This window comes from Macaca mulatta, chromosome 15 (assembly GCF_049350105.2).
Source record: "Macaca mulatta isolate MMU2019108-1 chromosome 15, T2T-MMU8v2.0, whole genome shotgun sequence".
NCBI classification, from domain to species: Eukaryota; Metazoa; Chordata; class Mammalia; order Primates; family Cercopithecidae; genus Macaca; species Macaca mulatta.
The window spans coordinates 102,596,543-102,603,196 of record NC_133420.1 but is presented as its reverse complement, the minus strand read 5'-3'; the positions used below and the strand labels follow the sequence as shown (position 1 = coordinate 102,603,196).

The window sequence follows — 6,654 nt, the reverse complement described above, 5'->3', positions numbered from 1 at the left end:
CAGATCCTTCCAACTCTTCTGCCAACCTGTTTGGGGATATAGAACAGGCTTTGTGGAAACAGGACTATGATAACAGGGCCACAGTTTCTACTCCGGTTTCAGGGCAAGGACATAGTTTTCTCAAACTAAATGATGGTTCTAGAGCATTTTAAACCTTGAACAGAAGTATCTCTCAGATTTTTTTTTTTTTAAATTTTAAAAATGTAATACTTTATTGAGGGGTTCAGATGCCATTGTGAGACAGGATAGAAATTTAACCATGAAGGCCTTTCAGTGGCTCATCCAAGGCCACAGAGCAAATAAAAACCATATCCATCACATAGAACATCTGAATTGGGTGCCAGAAAAGTCACAACTCAGAGTGTCAGTGATTTTTTTTTTTTTCCAAGAGCACAAATCCACATTTATTTATTGACTTTTCATTAGTTTAAATCCTTGAGGGGTCCAGCATCACTCGGATTCTGTGTCCAATAGCATTAGCAGGAAGATTGCTTTGGAATTTGGCACGAACCAGGCCACTGTTTCCGTGGGCCCGAGTTACCTTTCCCCAGATTACTCTGGTTTTGTTTGGTTTGCTGCCAGGAGTCACTGTGTTGTTCTTTGCTTCATATACATAAGCGCATCTCTTGCCCAAATAGAAATCTGTTTCATCTCGGGCATAAACGCCTTCAATTTTTAGAAGAGCTGTGTTCTCCCTTTGGTTCCGGAGACTCCGCTTATAGCTGGCAAAAATGACCTTGGACCACAGCCTTCCAGACATAGTTCCTTTTAGAAGTCCTGTTCCCTGCAGGCCTCCACAGGAGCCAAGATGGCGGGAAGAGCAATGTTTGTAACTCCTCGGTATACAGTAATGTAAGTAAGGGTCCCAAACCCTGTCCTTCGCAGGTGTTCGAGTCAGAGTCCAGGTTCCTCGCAGTCAGATTTCTGCCCTTGTGGTTGTGTCTGCTTCAGCCGTCGTCTGTGAGTGTTAAGTTGGGATTTCTCTTTTCCTCAGCCACCGGAAGTGCCTGCGTTTCCTCACACACGTCACATCAGGCCACCCCGTCAAGGCCCAAGGACAGATCATTGGGATGTTGTGTGCAAAAGAGCAAGGCCCTCATTTATTACGGTGTTTGTTCCCCGCCCTCCTTCCTTCCCTCCCTTCCTTTCTCACCTGAAAAACAAAATAAAGGAAGGAACATCAGAACGATATCTCCTAGGCTTAAAAATGGGAACGCTGCATGAGTAGGGTATTGAAATGAAAGACTGAGATCAAAATATGTATTTTTCTCACCTGAAAAAGAATATAAAGCAGAAACAATTTGGAAGAAGTAGAAAGATAGCTGAGTTAGGAACATAAGTTCAGCCATTTCTATTGCTAAGTGCCAAATGTACCTCTTCATTTCTTAGAAGTGAAGCAAAACTACTTAAGCAGTCCAAGTGTAGAAAATGGGCTATCTTAGCAAGCTGGAAATAATACATTTGTCAGTAATTCTAATCCTGCAGAATGTATTTTAGAAGATTTAACGAGAGAGAGATAAAAAGTGTGTCTTAGTTCTCATCATCTTCATTTCTTCATTCCTTCTTTCCATCAATCACTATTTGTAATTAAATAAGATTGCATATTTTCTTGTTTGTTGTCCTCTTTTCTGATCAGACTATAATCTTCTTGAGGGCAGGGACTATGCCCACATTGTTCACTACTGGATACCCAGGGCCTAACATAATGACTTTAAATAGAGTAAAATGCTCATAACTTTTGGTGAACACATGAGTGAATAAAAAATTTTGAAATGGTACATTTTCTGATAACATACACAGGTAAGTAAACACAGTCAAAAGATCTCCATCAAGAATGAGATCAAGAATGACATTACCTCAGATGTTACAATTTAAGAGATCTAAGACCAATAGTAGCTTAGCAGCCTATATTTGGTTTTGCCTATCAGTCTGTTTCCAATGGAGCTAAGATACTGAAGAGTAAAGAATTAAGAAGGCATTGCCAAATAATATAGCTAATCTCTCCTACATGTGTAACTTATGGAACTGAATATCACATTTGTGTCATTTTTTACTAAGGGATTCACAGAACAGCCCCCGTAGAATTTTTCTCTCTTAGGTGGAAAGACAGGGATGACCATATCCTATCAGTGATGAAAGAGAGAGGTGACCCGTGTAAATTCAAATGATGAGTCAGTGATGGAGATTCCAGAATGACTACTGAGCTGTGAGGCCCTCCCCGAGTCACTGAATTCCTCTGAGCCTCGTCTTCATGGGTGCATGGGTCCTATAATAGATGGCGTACTATCTGTCTCACAGGGTTATTGAGAGAATTCCATCTCCTGGTAGATGTGAAAGCCTTTCAGAGACACATTACATAAACATAATATAAGAAAGCATTTTTTTTTTTTTTTTTTTTTGCCTGCCAGCATGTAGTTCTGTGTTACTTGGGGAAGCCTACATTGCTGAAACGGACCTAAAAAGTAATGTCTTCAATGAAAGAGGAGTTTCATTCCTTCTCACATCACAGTCCAGACTGGTTTTGGTGGTGAGAGCACTGGTAGTCTGGTGGTGGCTGAGGATTCTGCTCCATAGAGTCATTGAAGGACTTAAGTTGACTGAAGCTCTGCCATCCTTAACATGTGACTCATGGTTGCTGTGGGCAATGCCTTTGTCACTCATAGGAGTGACAGTGAGTTTAATGGCCCAGGCCTGGAAGTGGCACTACTGACTTCTATTCATTGGAGAGGATTTCTTTACATAGCCACTCCCAAAGTCAAAAGAAGCTGGGAAGTGCGGTGCAGATGGGCAGCCCTGTGCCTTCTTCTCTAATGGAAGTCGAGAGTGGGTTTTGGTGGGCAGCCAGCAGCCTCTGCTCCTGTTCTTTTATTCTGATGAGGTCAAATCTTCCCCTTATAGGATCTTATAGCACCATATACCTCATATCCTTTGCACTAATCAAAGATACAATTTTACATAATATGTTTATTTGATTAACTTTGCATCCCTGAACAAGGGCAAGGGTCATACCTCTTGTCATCGTGTGTCTCCAGCACTTAACACAGTGCCAGGCTTGCAATACAACTTCTAGAAATATTTTTTCCATGAGAAAGAATGCATGAACATATCAAAGATATTGATTAATACTGAAGAACCTCAAGTGAGACTGTCTGGATATGTCTGATGAGGTGTTGGGGCCTTGCCCTCATCAGGCATCTCTTTGTGACTTTTGATACACTTGGGGAAAGGAGGTATGGTAGGCAGAATTCTAAGATGACCCCAGTGACCCTTGTGCTTGTATAATCTCCTCTCTCTGTGAGTAGATGAATATGATGAGATATCATTCCATGACAAGGTTATCTTGTATGGCACAGCTGACTTCAAGAAAGGGAAATATATTCTAGGTGCATATGACCTACTCAGATGAGTCCTTAAAAGGGACTAGGCTCTGACCAGGTGTGGTGGCTCACACCTGTAATCCCAGCACTTTGGAAGGCCGAGGAGGGTGGATCACCTGAGGTCAGGTGTTCCAGACCAGCCTGGCCAACATAGTGAAACCCCATCTCTACTAAAAATACAAAAATTAGCCAGGCGTGGTAGCAGGCACCTGTAGTCCCAGCTACTCCAGGGGCTGAGGCAGGAGAATCACTTGAACCTGGGAGGCAGAGGTTTGCAGTTAGAGTAGATTTTAGGTGTTCTCAGTATGTGCACCCTCACACACACACACACATACCCCTACTCACAAAGAAAAAGGAAATAAAAAGGTAACTCTGTGAGGAGATGGATATAAATTTGCTAGCTGTAGTAATCATTCCACTATGTATATGTATATCAAAACATGTTGTATACCTTAAATACATAGAACACAATAAAAATAAATAATTTGCTAAAAAGCCCAGAACACTTAATGTGAAAATGTTGCTCCCTTCTACTTGCCAGGATGAACGCGGCATCTGGACTGGGGCCGGGCATGAGTGGATGGAGAGCAGGACCACCAGTCATTTACACAGCTTGTCCATTGGCAAGTGCTGCTGAGCCCAGGCAAATCATCCCTGGATTGAGGGTGAGTAATGACAATTAGCCTATCTAAGGTTAAGGAAGAAGCCTGTAGTACAAGGGAGAGGCAAGTATATCTGGCAGACTCAGAGGAAGAGCAGAACTTTGAAAAATAATCCACAGTATCATCCAGAGAAAAAATGTTATTCTCAAAGGATTGCATGAAGGAAAAATATATTTCAAAAGGACCAGACCTCCTAGTGTCTGTCCTTACTTAGTTATACTTGAAGAAAAAGAAAATGCAGATGGCCTTGCCTCCGTTCTGTCCACTTAAGTGCCATTTATGTCCCTTTTAGTGTCACTGCTGGGGGGCAAGTTGAAGTGTTTGTTTCCAGCTTCTTGGCCTCCAAGATTTTCTCTGTTTCTGGGTATCAATATGATTTTTAATTTCTCTTATTAATTATAATGATAAAGTAAATATGGTCCAGGCTTGGCAGTGTGTTATAGCTGCCTTTGATTTTAGAAATAGATTATGTTTTTATCTTTTCCACTTACAATGATATTTTGTTGAAAAACTTGGAGGGTCTATGCTGGGGCTGCCATTCCAAACTGAAGGGCTCATCTTAAGTTCTTTTTAATAATAGTTAATAATAGTAAAAAATTTTGTTTATTCAAAAATTACTAAATTCATTTAAAGTATTTAAAAACAAATTAGTTGTTTTTATAAGCAAGAAGTTAACATTACTGGGTAAGATCTCCTATTTCAGAATTTTGTTTAGCCTGGCGCAGTGGCTCATGCCTGTAATCCCAGCACTTTGGGAGGCCGAGGCGGGCGGATCATGAGGTCAGGAGATCGAGACCAGCCTGGCCAATACGGTGAAACTCCATCTCTACTAAAAATACAAAAATAGCCAGGTGTGGTGGTGTGTGCTTGTAGTCCCAGCTACTTGGAGGCTGAGGCAGAAGAATCACTTGAACCTGGGAGCGGAGGTTGCAGTGAGCTGAGATCATGCCATTGCATTCTAGCCTGGGTGATAGAGTGAGACTCCGTCTCAAAAAAAAAAAAAAAAAGGATTTTGTTTAAAAATAGTTAAAACTGATAAATAAAATGAAAATGTGAATAATGAGGGGTAAACCTGCCACATATCTGTGGATCACACAACTCCGGGGGATGAATGATGCCCTTGGAGTTAAGTCAGCAGCTCTGATCAGACTAAAGTCACCTCATCCAGTGAGTAAATGCCATACCCATAATTAAAGATTGAAATTTTATCAAATATTGAGATCTAAAGCCACATTTGAACAAAAAGACATAAAACAGGGTTGGTAAATAATTTTCCTTTCCCATGACTGATGACTGATAGTGGCTACCTGAAGAACTGTGTTAAAAAGGATTCTGAGTCTATATTTAAACCTAGAGGAGAGAAGGGGTCAGGATCAATTGTTCCTGGTTGTCACAGGCACTGGCAGTGGAGTGGCAATACCTGTGGAGTGCTTTTGTTATCCTTAGTGTAAAATATGGGAAAAACATAAATCAAGAAAACCATAAATCGAGAAAAAGAAACTATAAAAACCAAATGGATTAGCCTCAACAAAATCAAAGATGACTTTCCTCAATTTAGCACGTTACCAGTCTAACAGTGTATGTGAAGCCCTGTACAGTGATCTATGGGGCTGTTAGATAGAGCTGAGATCACATCAAACCCATGAACAACCTTATTCAAGCCTAACTGCCAAAACCTTTGCCTTTATTCAAACAGAAGAATAATGACAGTCATTACAAAGTAATCCTACTGAACATTTTGTAGTGCATCATATTCAGGTTACCTCACAATGATAAAAGAAGAAATTGCTTTTGTGGTGTTCATTTTGAAAATGTTTTCTGAAATATTCATTTCATGATTGTATTAGTCTGCCTGGGCTGCCATAACATGCTACTACAGGCTGGGTGACTTAAACGGCAGACATATATTTTGTCAAAGTTCTGGAGATTGGAAATCTGGAAGTCCAAGGTCAAGGTCCCAGCAGGCTTGGTTTCTGGTGAGGCCTTTCTCCTCAGCTCGCAAGCTCCTCCTTGCTCTGTCCTCTCATTGCCCATCTCTCTGGGGCACACATGTTGAGAGAGAGCTCTCTGGTGTCGCTTCTTCTTATAGGACATCTGTCCTATTGTATTAGACTTAACCTTCATTACCTTCTTAAAGGTCCCATCTCTAGAGTCACGTAGGGGTTAGTGCTTCGATGTACGAATCTGTGGGGCTGGGGAAGACACAATTCAGTCTATAGCGATGATATGCAACAATGTCTCGAGTTGCATATGATCTCCTAGAGGGGACAGCCACATGCTCACCTTCCTACAACGCATGGAAGAATGTAATCAGTGCTGGAGTGTGGAGTGTGGATACAACCAAGTACTCAGGGAATTAAGAAGTTACCAAGGGTAACGGCCACAGCCTTTTCCTTATCTCTTCAGCTGCTTACATTTCCCTAAACATCAATGGAATCTGCATCAGTTGGGTTTTCAAACTGTGTTCTCCAGAGCCTTAGTGTTTCATGGTTGTATTTTAGTGATTCCTAAATGTGTGATATATATTTAATATATTTCAACTATTAAAACATGATATGTGAAATAACTCAAGTGTGTTGTGTACCAAATTTTACACATTCAGGACCACATATATG

At 40.9% G+C, this 6,654-nt stretch overlaps 1 pseudogene; it reads right to left on the bottom strand.

Moving 5' to 3' along the window:
• Positions 1–427: 427 nt before the first annotated feature.
• Positions 428–821, bottom strand: LOC700960 (large ribosomal subunit protein eL33 pseudogene; annotated as a pseudogene).
• Between the last annotated feature and the right edge of the window lie 5,833 nt (positions 822–6,654).